At 45.3% G+C, this 15,161-nt stretch overlaps 4 non-coding genes across 4 annotated transcripts; 1 reads left to right on the top strand and 3 right to left on the bottom strand.

Moving 5' to 3' along the window:
* Positions 1–255: 255 nt before the first annotated feature.
* On the top strand, positions 256–330 carry trnan-auu (transfer RNA asparagine (anticodon AUU)). Its single transcript has one exon. It is a non-coding gene; the product is annotated as a tRNA-Asn (tRNA).
* A 2,909-nt stretch (positions 331–3,239) lies between these two features.
* Positions 3,240–3,322, bottom strand: trnal-cag (transfer RNA leucine (anticodon CAG)). Its single transcript has one exon. It is a non-coding gene; the product is annotated as a tRNA-Leu (tRNA).
* Positions 3,323–3,400: 78 nt separating this feature from the next.
* trnak-cuu (transfer RNA lysine (anticodon CUU)) lies at positions 3,401–3,473 on the bottom strand. Its single transcript has one exon. It is a non-coding gene; the product is annotated as a tRNA-Lys (tRNA).
* An 11,320-nt stretch (positions 3,474–14,793) lies between these two features.
* Positions 14,794–14,865, bottom strand: trnag-ucc (transfer RNA glycine (anticodon UCC)). Its single transcript has one exon. It is a non-coding gene; the product is annotated as a tRNA-Gly (tRNA).
* Between the last annotated feature and the right edge of the window lie 296 nt (positions 14,866–15,161).

Raw genomic sequence — 15,161 nt, 5'->3', positions numbered from 1 at the left:
AGGTTCTCCCACAGTGCTGCTGAGTAACAGACAAAGCACCGGTGGGCGCGCCGGTTGCAGGAGAGCTGGTTGGCGGTGATATCGACGCTGTGAGCGAGACCAGACCGTTTCCATGTTTCCACAAACAATGTCCCATCCTTTATTTCTGGGAAAGTAACACTGATCGTGGTCAATTGCATTTCTGTGGCTGCAACATGCAACTTTGGCTCGGTGACACGCTGCTTTAGTGTATCTTGCAAGAAAAAGAACCGCACGGTCTCTGTGGCGCAATCGGTCAGCGCGTTCGGTTATTAACCGAAATGTTTAGTAGTTCGAGCCCACTCAGAGACGAAAATTGCATCTTTTTTTCCCACTTTAGGATTCATTGCCTCATTCTGGAAGCCCTCAAGCCGGTGTCAGGTTTTAATTCCTGATTTCCAGTAACTGGGAGCACTTTAAATGGCTCCGATCTCCGAAACTCTTTTCAAGTTTTCTAATGTGTGATTTGGCTGCAAGAAAACACTCTGTGAACAATGTCATCTGAGCATGCCTGATTCGCCATAATTTACACTGCTGTCGGATATCAGCCACATGAAAAAAAAACAGTGAAATGTTTGTGTGGGCGCGATGCTCTGGGATTCCCTGCCTGACCATCACCACCGATCCTTCTCTGCAGCCTTCCGAAATACAGCGCAGTAAATGTATCCCTGTGAAATGAGCTCCTGGACAGTAATAAGGAAATGAGTTTGGCTGAGGGGTTATATCCCTAACACGGAGTATCAGGTGTTAGGTTTCCGGAGTGTAGTGGTTATCATGTTCACATAACACGCGAGAAGTCTCCGGTCCAAAACCGGCGAAGAACATTTTGAAACGTTGCTGCCATTAACAATGAGTAAATATTTAATGATTCACACAGCTGATTCAATGTGAATAAAGTCCATATCTCCCAGCCCTGTTGTTGCAGTCCGCTGGGAGCAGGCGATGGAAGCGAGGGTGATATTGGGGGTGAAGGCTGCTTCCAATACTGTCTCACACCCGGTGGGACCTGGCGGAGATTTGATAAGCCCTATCTATTCAACCAATAAATGAAACGGTGTTTGAGAAACATTCATATGCATAATAACATCCAGGACCCTGTCTTCAGAGTGCGTGGCGCAAAGGTCTGACTCCAGGTCAAAAGGCTGCGTGTTCACATCACATCGGGGTCACTGTTTCTTTCACCGCTCAAATGAGACTGGATAATTCCCGAATGAAGGTTGTAATTGCTTTTTCACACAAAACAAAACAGATGTTTGGTCTAAACCCTGACTCAGTACCTACCCAGTGGCAGGGAGGGGAGCGCCTGATACCCTCATTTATTTCATGCAACAAACTGACACGAATACTGGTATTGATTCAAAATCGACCTGCAGATGGATACACACAGAAAAAAGACAACCACAGAAACAGACAGCAATTACTTGCATATATATCGCCTTTAACGTGGTCAGACGATTTAAACTCGGTGAATTTGCTTCAGTTTTCTGAAATGTACTTGTCCATCCTTCAGAGGTCACGGGAAATATATTTTTTGCCTTTCGAAAAAAGACGCGAAAAGCAGGGACATGTTTTGTTTTCAACACGGCTGGTGAAATGGCCGGACTATCATAAATTAGGAGTCGCCTTTGAAACATTTAAAGGCGACTACCTAAAAATCACTTGGTGCAAATTTGAAATCACGGTTACTATTTATTTAGGTCTGAAAGAAATAACAATAAACATGTCAGTCAGCGCCCGCGGTGAGACGGTGTCGAACTTGTTTGCTGCGAAGTTCACCGCTGGGCTAAAGCTGACGCCGTTCAAAAGACGCGAACCCACTCAATGGAAAGGATGAGCTCATAACCAACAGGTCCCGTCAACGTCAAACACCTCTTTTCTTGTTCAATAGAGGGAGCAGAGGCGTGTACATCATCAGACACCAGCAACTTTAAGAAATGGAACAGACAAAGGCACAGATGCAAGATCCAAATCTTTTCAATGCAAAGTTATTTCACTTGATTTAAAGTGCCGTGAGGCTGAAAACGGGTCCCAGATGATTTGCGTTCACTCGTGACTTGTTTTCCAATGATTGTCCGCCAGGTTTGCAATTCAATTTGTATTGGATATTGAAGATATTTCAGGATGATTGCACATCATACCATGTGTAAAGCAACCATCTTGATAACTTCAATCATCACACACTGTACATGGACGCTGCAGAGGCCCCAGCACCCCTTTCAATATTGTTTTTTTTTAACTCACAGTTTTCAAAAGGGAATTGGATAAACGCTTGAATGGAAACATTATCAGGGCTATGGGGAAACAGCAGGCGAGTGGGACTAACTGGACAGCTCTTTCAGAGAGCTGGCACAGGCACGATGGGCCGAATGTCATTCGAATGGCGCTGTCCTATTCTATGATTCTAGTAATAGATCAATTTCCGCCTTTCACTGAGCCTCTCTAAATGGTGCGCAGTAATCGTGTCCCTGTGAAATGAGCTCCTGAACAGTAATACGGAAATTATCGTGGGTGAGCGGATTGAAACTCTGGTTAGGCTCCTAACAGGAAATTTCCTCTCTCAGTTTGATGAGTTTATCAATTATCTCCCCCCCTTTCGATCTTAAATGTCTTTACATATTTTTTGATCTCTTCTTCGACTGTCATGCCCACAATAGTAGTCTCCCTGGTAAATACTGAAGAAAAGTAATTATTTAATATATCTGCCATTTCGCTGTCATTGCCTGTGAGTTTGTCGTGTGTATCCCTTAGTGGCCCAATTCCTATCCTAAATTTTCTTTGGCTGTTGATGTGTCGAGAATACTTTGCTTTTTTGATATTCCTTTTCGCCTTTCCAATAGTTCTTTAGACTTCTTTCCCAGTCTTTTCACATTCCCCTCTCTCCTTTATTGTCCAGTGTGGGCCTTTTTCTTCAGTTTCAATTTTGCCCTTATTTCTTTATTCATCCCTGGTGTTTCATTTGTGGCAAGTTTGTTCTTGCTTTTTAGTGGGATATCTTTCTCCTGGACTCTATTGATCACCGTTTTAAAAGTTTCCACTGCTGTTCTATTTCTTTGTCCAGGTCATTAATATGTCAAACATTTCACCGTTGGAATCTTCTCAAGTCACATATCCATGACAAAGCCAATTGCTTTTGTGGGAGGAGCAAATCAACTTGGTCGAAAAATCAGCTGCAGGCCAATCCACAAATAATATACTTCCACGTCTTAGTAAAAAATAAGCAATGTCAGAAGTGGGATTCGAACCCACGCCTCCAGAAGAGACTGCGACCTGAACACAGCGCCTAAGAACGCTCGGCCATCCTGATTACAAACTTAACGTTTCATTCTGCATCAATTCCGCACCGTTGGCCAGTGAACGCATCATAAAACTTTAAAATGATACTCGCCCAACGTGGGGCTCGAACCCACGACCCTGAGATTAAGAGTCTCATGCTCTACCGACTGAGCTAGCCGGGCATGATTGCACATAACCGCCTTATCTTTAATTGCAGCAAGCAGGCGAAAGACTCCATTTCAAATTATTGGAATCAATTCTGAGGGACAGGATGAACTGTCACTTCGAAAGGCACGGACTAATCAAGGACAGTCAGCATGGATTTGTGAAGGGGAAGTTGTGTCTGACGAACCTGATTGAATTTTTCGAGGAGGTGATAAGAAGGATCGATGAGGGTAGCGCAATTGATGACGTCTGCATGGATTTTAGCAAGTCTTTTGAAAAGTTCCCACATGGTAGATTGGTCAAAAAAGGAAAGGACCATGGGATCCAAGGGAATGTGGCTAATTGGATCCAAAATTAGCTCGGTGGCAGGAAGGAAAGTGTAATGGTCGACGGGTGTTTTTGTGGCTGGAAGGTTGTTTCCAGTGGGGTGCCGCAGGGCTCGGTACTTGGTCCTTTGCTTTCTGTGGTATACATTAACGATTTGGACTTAAACGTAGGGGGCATGATGAAGAAATTTGCGGGTGACACAAAAATAGGCTGTGTGGTTGATATCGAGGTGGAAAGCTGTAGACTGTCGGGGTTCAGGCAATTTTCTGATAACAAAGCACTCAATCTATTCCTGAACGAATTTTGAACGAAAATGTGCATTTGACCCGGCACAGGCACGATGGGCCGAATGATCTCCTCTTGTGGACTAACATAACACGATGATACTAAGTGTTGTCAGACGGAAAAGCAACACATTCCAAATAAGAGCAGAGAGAGGAAACTCGTCTAACAGCATAACAGCACGTTGAGATATTGTATTTGAGAAGGATGAGGAGGGATAGTTTATCATGGTGGGAGTCACATCCGGTATCATTTGTGACTTTGATCAGGACCATTTCATGCTGCGACAGGGGCGGAAACCTAATTGGAGATATTCAGCCCGGGCGCGGCCCCATCGTGCGCGGTGAGACAGAGGGGGGTGGGGGAAGTGTCAGAGCTGGGGCTCACCGGTGGAAGCAGCAGAAAAGTTTAAAACGGTACTCGCCCAACGTGGGCTCAAACCCACCACCCTGAGAGTTTTTAAAGCAAAGGGGGAACAGCCACTGTCTGCATCTCTTGCTGCACTTGAAACAACACATTCCAACTGCGAGCAGAGAGAGGACACCATTCAGTTGCCCATTGTTTAGTGAAATATTATCCATTTCCGTAGTGTAGCGGTTATTACGTCTGCTTTGTACGCAAAAAGTACCCAGTTCGATTCCGGGCAGGAACATTATGTTGGAACTTGGTCTCCAGAAACATTCACATCGATTTTCTTCTCCTGCCAAAAAGGGAGACAGTGGCTGTTCCCTGATTCTTTGGAAGGTGCATCTTTTACTGAATTGAACAGTTTACTTTGAGTGAGAGAAAACTGATCCACAGTGACGCTCTTTTCAAGTTTTATTCCCTTTTAATCTGGAAGGATACATTTGCTTTGGACAGAGTGGCTTTTGAAACGAGTTGTCGGGTGGGATCGACAAACCTTTTCCGCTGGTGGGGTCAAGGGAACCGAACCAAACATCCACCAAGTTCTCCCGAATTATCCGGTTCAATGGGAAACCGACCAACAAAAGCCCTTTCATTGACCGTGGAGGTTCAGACATTTTTCTGATAACAAAGCGCTCAATCTATTTCTCTTGTCTACTTCCCGATGTTTCCTGATACTGTCTGCATCTCTGCCCTGTGTTTATCTCACTCCGTGTCCACCTGCAGGGTGGTTTTTGAACGAAGACTTATGTTTGTCTTCTGTTCGTAATAAAGTCAGTGCGGTTTGACGTGTTGTGACTCAAAGGTGCACTTGCCCTGCTGGTGAGCAGAGGCAAGTGCTCGAGCAAAACAGACGTTTTCGGGCAGATGCACAAAGCTTTCAGGTTGAAGAAAGGAACGGAGGTCTCCTGCCTCAGCGCCAACATGTTAAGCTGTAGGCTGTCTGTAAAGTAAAGAAAACGGCTTTGAGCTAATTTCTGCTTACTCCAAAAGCACGTTCGCTCGTTCCAACCAGAATCCTAAGGATGACTTTTATCTGTTAATTGTATTACAGTCCTCCGCTGTACCAGCTGAACGATCGAAGCGAAGCAGCAAAGATTGCTCTCTTTGGTAAATGTTCATTGTGCGCCTTTTGACACTCCCGGACTCGTGGAGTCACATGTGCATGACCGAGACTGACTCGGTTCCTGCTCATAGCGCATCGTTGTGGGAGTGTGAGCTGTTACTTTCTCTGCACACCCGAGAGGCGAATGCAGCAGTCGATACCGTGTCTTATGACAAATCAGAAGATTGTCTGGTCAACTCCAACCTGACTGGATTGTTTTTGCAAACTGTCCATTACTTTATGACTTTTAATAGCTTGCAAATTGCCCTAATTGGAAGTGCTGCCTGGAAGTCTCCACCGTTCGTGCACTCTTAACAGAGCAGGAAATGCATTAGTTTTATTCACTTTGTAAATCCTGAGTTCAATCCAAAGAAAAGATACCAGGACCCGTGAAGCTTTTTTCCATGTCTCACTTTATCTTTCCATCTTTGCGAAACACCAAAATCAAAAACTTTTGCTGACTGCAGCACACCAAAAGATTTACTGCCCCTTGACCTCGATTTATCGAAGCTCAGGATTCACGTGGGTTATGGATTTGCTGAAAACTGAAACCATTTTTGTTTCGGGACAATTCCCCAAGGTAAAAAAGTGAGTGGTAAATTCGGGCATCGATCCCGCTATTTCTCGCATGCTAAGCGAGCGCTCTACCATTTGAGCTAATTCCCCTGCGGAACAGGGCCAATTGCCCTTCACAATAATCGCTTAACACTCGTCTCCAGGCAGTGCCACGAATTGCCCCCTCCCTGAATGCATTCAATGCTCCAATCCGCGGTGTGGAGTGTTCGCAATTGAGCAACAGCAGAACGGGAAGGCACAGGAATCGTGAATGATGCTGAGAAGAGCCCGAGCCTGCGGAACGCAGACGAGGTCATCGGACAAGAACAGCCGCCCGAGTTGGAGGAAACAGCGAGAGCTCTGTCTGTCTGTCTGTCTGACTGACTGATGGAAGGCTTATTTGCCTGAAAGTGAGTGCGGTTTGACGTGTTGTTACTCAAAGGTACGCCCTGCTGGTGAGCAGAGGAAAGTGCTGGAGCAAAATAGCCGTTTTCGGGCATACACAAAAAGCTTTCAGGTTGAAGAAAGGAAAGGAGGTCTCCTGTGCCTCAGCGCCAACATGTTAAGCTGTCGGCTGTCTGTAAAGTAAAGAAAACGGCCTTGAGCTAATTTCTGCTTACTCCAAAAGCACGTTCGCTAGTTCCAACCAGAAACCTAAGGATGACTTTTATCTGTTAATTGTATTGCAGTCCTCCGCTGTACCAGCTGAACGATCGAAGGGAAGCAGCCAAGATTGCTCTCTTTGGACAATATTCACTGTGCGCCTTTTGACACTCCCGGACTCGTGGAGTCACGTGTGCATGACCGAGACTGACTCATTTCCTGCTCATACCGCAGCGCTGTGGCAATGTGAGCTGCAACTCTCTCTGCACACCCTGGACCAGTGCAGCAGTGGATTTCGTGTCTAATGACAAATCAGAAGATTGTCTGGACAACTCCTACCTGACTGGATTGTTTTTGCCAACTGTCCATTACTTTATGACTATAGATAGCTTGCAAACTTATCTTATTGGTCATGCTGCCTGGCAGTCTCCACCGTTCATGCGCTTTTCATACAGCAGGGAGTGCATTCGTTTTATTAAATTTGTAAATCCTGAGTTCAATCCATAGAAAAGATATCAGGACCTGTGAAGCTTTTTTCCATGTCTCACTTCATCTTTCCATCTTTGCTAAACACCAAAATCAAAAACTTTTGCTCGCTGCAGCACACCAAAAGATTTGCTGCTCCTTGACCTCTCTTTATCGAAGCTGAGGATTGACGTGGCTTCTGGATTTGCTGAGAACTGACACCATTTTCGTTTCGGGACAATTCCCCAAGGTAAAAAAGTGAGTGGAGAATGCGGGCATCGATCCCATTATTTCTCGCATGCTGAGCAAGCGCTCTACCATTTGAGCTAATTCCCCTGCTTGATGAGTTCAATTGCCCTTCACAATAGTCGCTTCACACTCGCCTGCAAACAGCGCCACGAATTGCCACCTCCCTGAATTTTTTCAATACTTTGCACCAATCCGCGGTATCGAGTATTCGCAAGTGAGCAACCGCAGAACGGGAAGGCACAGTAATCGTGAATGATGCCGAGAAGAGCCCGAGCCTGCGGAACGCAGACGAGGTCATCGGAAAAGAACAGCAGCCCGAGCTTGAGGAAACAGCGAGAGCTCTGTCTGTCTGACTGACTGATGGAAGGCTTATTTGCCTGCAAGTGAGTGCGGTTTGACGTGTTGTTATTCAAAGGTACGCCCTGCTTGTGAGCAGAGGCAAGAGCTCGAGCAAAACAGCCGTTTTCGGGCAGACACAAAAAACTTTCAGGTTTAAGAAAGGAAAGGAGGCCTCCTGTGCCTCAGCGCCAACATGTTAAGCTGTTCGTTGTCTGTAAAGTAAAGAAAACAAACGGCCTTGAGCTAATTTCTGCTTACTCCAAAAGCACGTTCGCTAGTTACAACCAGAAACCTAAGGATGACTTTTCTCTGTTAATTGTATTGCAGTCCTCCGCTGTAACAGCTGAACGATCGAAGGGAAGCAGCCAAGATTGCTCTCTTTGGTCAATATTCACTGTGCGCCTTTTGACAGTCCCGGACTCGTGGAATCACGTGTGCATGACCGAGACTGACTCGGTTCCTGCTCATACCGCAGCGCTGTGGGAGTGTGAGCTGCTACTTTCTCTGCACAGCCTTGGCCAGTAGAGCAGGAGATACCTTGTCTCATGACAAGTCTGAAGATTGTCTGGTCGACTCCGACCTGACTGGATTGTTTTTGCAAACTGTCCACTACTTTATGACTTTAGACAGCTTGCAAACTAACCTAATTGGCAGTGCTGCCTGGCAGTCTCCACCGTTCGTGTGCTTTTCACACAGCAGGGAGTGCATTAGTTTTATTAACTTTGTAAATCCTGAGTTCAATGCACAGAAAATATATCAGGACCTGTGAAGCTTTTTTCCATGTCTCACTTCATCTTTCCATCTTTGCTGAACACCAAAATCACAAACTTTTGCTTACTGCAGCACACCAAAATATTTGCTGCTCCTTGACCTCTATTTATCGAAGCTTCGGATTGACGTGGGTTCTGGATTTGCTGAAAACTGACATCATTTTTGTTTCGGGACAATTATAGAATCATAGAATCATAGAAGTTACAACATGGAAACAGGCCCTTCGGCCCAACATGTCCATGTCGCCCAGTTTATACCACTAAGCTAGTCCCAATTGCCTGCACTTGGCCCATATCCCTCGATACCCATCTTACCCATGTAACTGTCCAAATGCTTTTTAAAAGATAAAATTGTACCCGCCTCTACTACTGCCTCTGGCAGCTCGTTCCAGACACTCACCACCCTTTGAGTGAAAAAATTGCCCCTCTGGATCCTTTTGTATCTCTCCCCTCTCACCTTAAATCTGTGCCCCCTCGTTATAGACTCCCCTACCTTTGGGAAAAGATTTTGACTATCGACCTTATCTATGCCCCTCATTATTTTATAGACTTCTATAAGATCACCCCTTAACCTCCTACTCTCCAGGGAATAAAGTCCCAGTCTGTCTAACCTCTCCCTGTAAGTCAAACCATCAAGTCCCGGTAGCATCCTAGTAAATCTTTTCTGCACTCTTTCTAGTTTAATAATATCCTTTCTATAATAGGGTGACCAGAACTGTACACAGTACTCCAAGTGTGGCCTCACCAATGCCCTGTACAACTTCAACAAGACATCCCAACTCCTGCATTCAATGTTCTGACCAATGAAACCAGGCATGCTGAATGCCTTCTTCACCACCCTATCCACCTGTGACTCCACTTTCAAGGAGCTATGAATCTGTACTCCTAGATCTCTTTGTTCTATAACTCTCCCCAACGCCCTACCATTAACGGAGTCGGTCCTGGCCCGATTCGATCTACCAAAATGCATCACCTCACATTTATCTAAATTAAACTCCATCTGCCATTCATCGGCCCACTGGCCCAATTTATCAAGATCCCGTTGCAATCCTAGATAACCTTCTTCACTGTCCACAATGCCACCAATCTTGGTGTCATCTGCAAACTTACTAACCATGCTTCCTAAATTCTCATCCAAATCATTAATATAAATAACAAATAACAGCGGACCCAGCACCGATCCCTGAGGCACACCGCTGGACACAGGCATCCAGTTTGAAAAACAACCCTCGACAACCACCCTCTGTCTTCTGTCGTCAAGCCAATTTTGTATCCAATTGGCTACCTCACCTTGGATCCCATGAGATTTAACCTTATGTAACAACCTACCATGCGGTACCTTGTCAAATGCTTTGCTGAAGTCCATGTAGACCACGTCTACTGCACAGCCCTCATCTATCTTCTTGGTTACCCCTTCAAAAAACTCAATCAAATTCGTGAGACATGATTTTCCTCTCACAAAACCATGCTGACTGTTCCTAATTTGTCCCTGCCTCTCCAAATGCCTGTCGATTCTGTCCCCAAGGTAAAAAAGTGAGTGGAGAATGCGGGCATCGATCCCGCTACTTCTCGCATGCTAAGCGAGCGCTCTACCATTTGAGCTAATTCCCCTGGTTGGCCAATCCAATTGCCCTTCACAATAGTCGCTTCACACTCGCCTCCAAGCAGCACCACGAATTGCCACCTTACTGAATTTTTTCAACACTTTGCTCCAATCGAGTAATCGCAAGTGAGCAACCGCAGAACGGGAAGGCACAGTCATCGTGAATGATGCCGAGAAGAGCCCGAGCCTACGGAACGCAGACGAGGTCATCGGACAAGAACAGCAGCCCGAGCTTGAGGAAACAGCGAGAGCTCTGTCTGTCTGTCGGTCTGACTGACTGATGGAAGGCTTATTTGCCTGAAAGTGAGTGCGGTTTGATGTGTTGTTATTCAAAGGTACGCCCTGCTGCTAAGCAGAGGCAAGTGCTCGAGCAAAACAGCCATTTTCGGGCGGAAACAAAAAGCTTTTGGTTTCAGAAAGGAAAGGAGGTCTCCTGTGCCTCAGCGGCAACATGTTAAGCTTTTGGCTGTCTGTAAAGTAAAGAAAACGGCCTTGAGCCAATTTCTGCTTACTCCAAAAGCACGTTCGCTCGTTCCAAACAGAAACCTAAGGATGACTTTTCTCTGTTAATTGTATTGCAGTCCTCCGCTGTAACAGCTGAACGATCGAAGGGAAGCAGCAAAGATTGCTCTCTTTGGTAAATATTCACTGTGCGCCTTTTGACACTCCCGGACTCGTGGAGTCACGTGTGCATGACCGAGACTGACTCATATCCTGCTCATACCGCAGCGCTGTGGCAGTGTGAGCTGCTTCTTTCTCTGCACACCCTCGACCAGTGGAGCAGTGGATAGCGTGTCTAATGACAAATCAGAAGATTGTCAGGTCAACTCCTGCCTGACTGGATTGTTTTTGCCAACTGTCCATTACTTTATGACTTTAGGATAGCTTGCAAACTGTCCTAACTGTGACTGCTGCCTGGCAGTCTCCGTCGTTCGTACGCTCTTAACACAGCAAAGAATGCATTAGTTTTATTATCTTTGTAAATCCTGAGTTCAATCCACAGAAATGATATCAGGACCTGTGAAGCTTTTTTCCATGTCTCACTTCACCTTTCCATCTTTGCTAAACACCAAAATCAAAACCTTTTGCTTACTGCAGCACACCAAAATATTTTCTGCCCCTTGACCTCTCTTCATCGAAGCTTCGGATTTCCGTGGGTTGCGGATTTACTGAAAACTGACACCATTTTTGTTTTGGGACAATTCCCCAAGTTAAAAAATGAGTGGAGAATTGGGTATCGATCCCGCTATTTCTCGCATGTTCACTGAACTCTATACTATTGGAGCTAATTCCCCACCTGTGTTCGGGAAATTGCCCTTCACAATGATCGCCTCACACTCGCCTCCAAGCAGCGCCACGAATTGCACTCTCCCTGAATATATTCAATACTTTGCTCCAATCGGCGGTATCGAGCATCAGCAAGTGAGCAACAACTGAACGGGAAGCCACAGTGAGCGGCCTTGATCTAATTGCTTCTTATTCCAAAATCACATTCGCTGCTTGGAGCCGTAATTAAACCAGCAACCTAAGGGTGACTCTGCTTTGTTTTCCACTGTAGTCCTCTATTCTACCAGCTGAGCGATCGAAGGGAAGCAGCAAAGATCCTTCTGTTTCGTGATTGTTCACCGTTTTGAACACCCCGACTCGTGCAGTCACGTGGGCCTGACGGAGATTTACTCGGTGCCTGCCCTTCACAGTTGCTGCTTTGCACTCGCCTCCAAGCAGCTCCATGGGCAGCAGAGAAATCTTGCCTTGGGTTAGCCCCTCCCTGAATACAATCAATACTTTGCTCCAATCGGCGATATCGTACATCAGCAAGTGAGCAACAGCAGAACGGGAAGCCACAGTAATCGTGAATGATGCTGAGAAGAGCCCGAGCCTGCGGAAGGCAGACGAGGTCACCGGGAAGGAACAGCCGCCTCCAGCTTGAGGGAGCAGCGAGAGCCCTGTCTGTCTGGTTGACTGATGGAAGACTTTTTGTCCTGAAAGCGGTTTGACGTGTTGTTACTCAAAGGCACTCCCTGCTGATGAGCAGAGGCAAGTGCTCGAGCAAAACAGCCGTGTTCGGGCAGACACAGAAAGCTTTTAGGTTTGAGAAAGGAAAAGAGGTTTCCTGTGCCTCAGCACCAACATGTTAAGCTGTAGGCTGTCTGTAAAGTTAGGAGAACGGCCTTGAGCTATTTTCTGCTTCGTCCAAAAGCACGTTTGCTAGTTCCAACCAGAAACCTGAGGATGATTTTCTCCACTTGCTGAGGATTTCCAGCATTTTCTCTTTATATTTCACATTTCCAGCATCCGCATTATTTTGCTTTTGATTGGATGAACCTCGTCCTTCTAAACCCCATCACAGAATTATCAGCGAGATGGGTTTACAATGGCGGATGACCTTACCCACTATGCCGCGCGCGGTAGAATATGGTCTATCTCCATTCGAAGGGGGCAGCCGGCCGGATAAATCAGCGCCTTGGAGAGATAGAGGGGTTTCTGGGGCGCGTTGGATTGTGGGCTCTCCGGCCGCCATTAGTCGCAGGTTGTGGGTCAATGTTCTATTGCCCGCGTCGCCCACAGACCGTTTCTGGAAATACAGACTGAGGAATTCAGAGCGGGTTTGCTGAACAGACACTGACCGTACAATGTAGAACAGAGTTTATCAAACTATTTTTCTCGTGACCCAGTGGAAGAAAAACACTTCCCCCAGGGACCTCAAACAATAATAACTTCAGACTGGAGTTTTCATCAAATCCCAATAAAGGTGAGTCCATGCTCGCTCTTCAATTCACTTCAAGTAATAATTAAAATTAGACATCGACGTTGCTTGAAAAACATTTTAAATACAGTATAAATACAGTAAAAGAAGATCAGGTTGAGTTTCACTTCCTCAATGTGAGGGGTGGGTCTGTCAGTTGGTCATGATCTCGTTCCAATCTGGATCACAGGATGAAAGTGCTTCACGCATCTCAGGTGCGCTGTTGAGTTTCTTTCTCTTGTTTTTAACCTTGTCAAAGTCGAAAATCCCATTTCGCACAGGTAGGTTGTTGTGAACGGCAGCAACAACAGAACACGAATCATAACAGAGGATATTCTTTGAAAGCACTGATCCAAAAAGATGACAATCTGAATGACTTGTGGCGTGTTTTCAATGTGTTCACAGGTGAGTCGCACCGGCTCGTTTTCTTGCTCAGGCATCAAGTTTAGCCTCATTATTGATTCAGGATTTCCCAAAGCAAAAGGATTTTCACCCAACGCTTTTCCTTCAAATTTTCAAATCCCTCTACAGGGAAGTAGCGACTAAAATGGTCAGACAGAGCAGCGAGATGTAACTGTGTGACACATTTCATTTCATTCCCTTTATCTTCATTGATGCTGTTCTCCTCCATGTGTTGTAACAGTGTGAAGCAGGAAATGAGCTCCGCTCCCATTTCTGATCATAACTCTTCAAAAACCCTGTATTTCAGTGAGCTTCCTTTAATGAAAAACCCCTTCTCATTCCAAGCCATTAGAGAGAGTGCGGTGCCCAGAACTGAGCACGGAACTCTAAATGATGCCTAACCAGAGCACTGCTTTTTTTCCAATTCCATTGAGATAAAGATCAAAATTTAATCTCCATTTTAACATTGTTTTAGTGAATTAGTGATCACTTTTAGTGATTTCTGTATTGGACCCCCTAAATCTCTATCCTCCCCCACAGTTCCTAACTTCTTGCCATTTAGAAAATACACTGATCTATCGTTTTATGGTCCAAAGGGATAACCTCACACTTCCCCACGTTGAACTCCATCTGCCACAGTTTCACCCATTCACTTAATCTATCAATGTCCCTTTGCAAATTTCTGCTCCCATCTACAATGTTTACTGTGCTACCTAAATTATTGTCGTCAGCACACTTGGAAATAAAGCTCTTTACATAAGAACATAAGAAATAGCAGCAGAATAGGCCATATGGCCCATCGAGCCTGCTCCGCCATTCAATAAGATCATGGCTGATCTTCGATCTCAACTCCACTTTCCCGCCGATCCCCATATCCCTTGATTCCCCTCGAGTCCAACAATCTATCGATCTCAGCTTTGAATATAACTCAACGACTGAGCATCCACAGCCCTCTGGGGTGTAGAGAATTCCAAAGATTCACAATCCTTTGAGTGAAGAAATGTTTCCTCATGTCGGTCCTAAATGGCCGACCCCTTATCTTGAGACGATGAGCTCTAGTTCTTGACTCTCCAGCCAGAGAAATCAGACTCTCAGCATCGACCCTGTCAAGCCGTCTAAGAATTTTATACATTTCAATGCGATCAACTCTCATTCTTCTAAACTCCAACCAATATTGGCCAATTTTGCACAATATTTCCTCATACTACAATTGCAGCAAGACCTCCTTACTCTTATATTCCAACACCCTTCCAATAAAGGCTAACAGATCATGTCCCTTCCTCACTCTCATTAGACCCTTGGTAACTCAGTATTTCCAGCATGTTTTTCCTCTTTTCCTTCGATAGGGAAAAGAAATGAAGGTTGAAAACATTTTACTATAATTACACCCGATTATGTTTTGGAAACAATATCCAACTGAACTGCATCAAATTCGATTGTAAACTTAAGAGTTTCTGATGGAAATAAACTAATAAAAACACTTAATTGCGATGGCCGGGAATCGAACCCGGGTCAACTGCTTGGAAGGCAGCTATGCTCACCACTATACCACCACCGCTGAAAATAATCAACAATAAAATAGTTCCCAAACATCAGATCCTGAACAGACACTGCAGGCTGTTGGATTTTGTTCTTCATTTGAACTGGTTTCTGACGGATCCTTTCTCGCTCTGTTGCAGTTCCTGTTTCCGCCCAGTCGATTTCGCCAACCCCCAATCAATGGAAATTCCACACCAGCCAGTAATTCTTCACCTGATATCGGACTGAAGAGACAGTCGATACCTGCAATACTTGACCAGCTGGAAATACATTTTACCACAGCTCACATCAGCCTTTGAGTAAAGTTAAATAATT

The sequence above is a fragment of the Heptranchias perlo genome, unplaced genomic scaffold (assembly GCF_035084215.1).
Source record: "Heptranchias perlo isolate sHepPer1 unplaced genomic scaffold, sHepPer1.hap1 HAP1_SCAFFOLD_50, whole genome shotgun sequence".
In the NCBI taxonomy this organism is placed as follows: Eukaryota; Metazoa; Chordata; class Chondrichthyes; order Hexanchiformes; family Hexanchidae; genus Heptranchias; species Heptranchias perlo.
The sequence above is the reverse complement of the archived record's forward strand: the minus strand, read 5'-3'. Positions and strand labels throughout refer to the sequence as shown.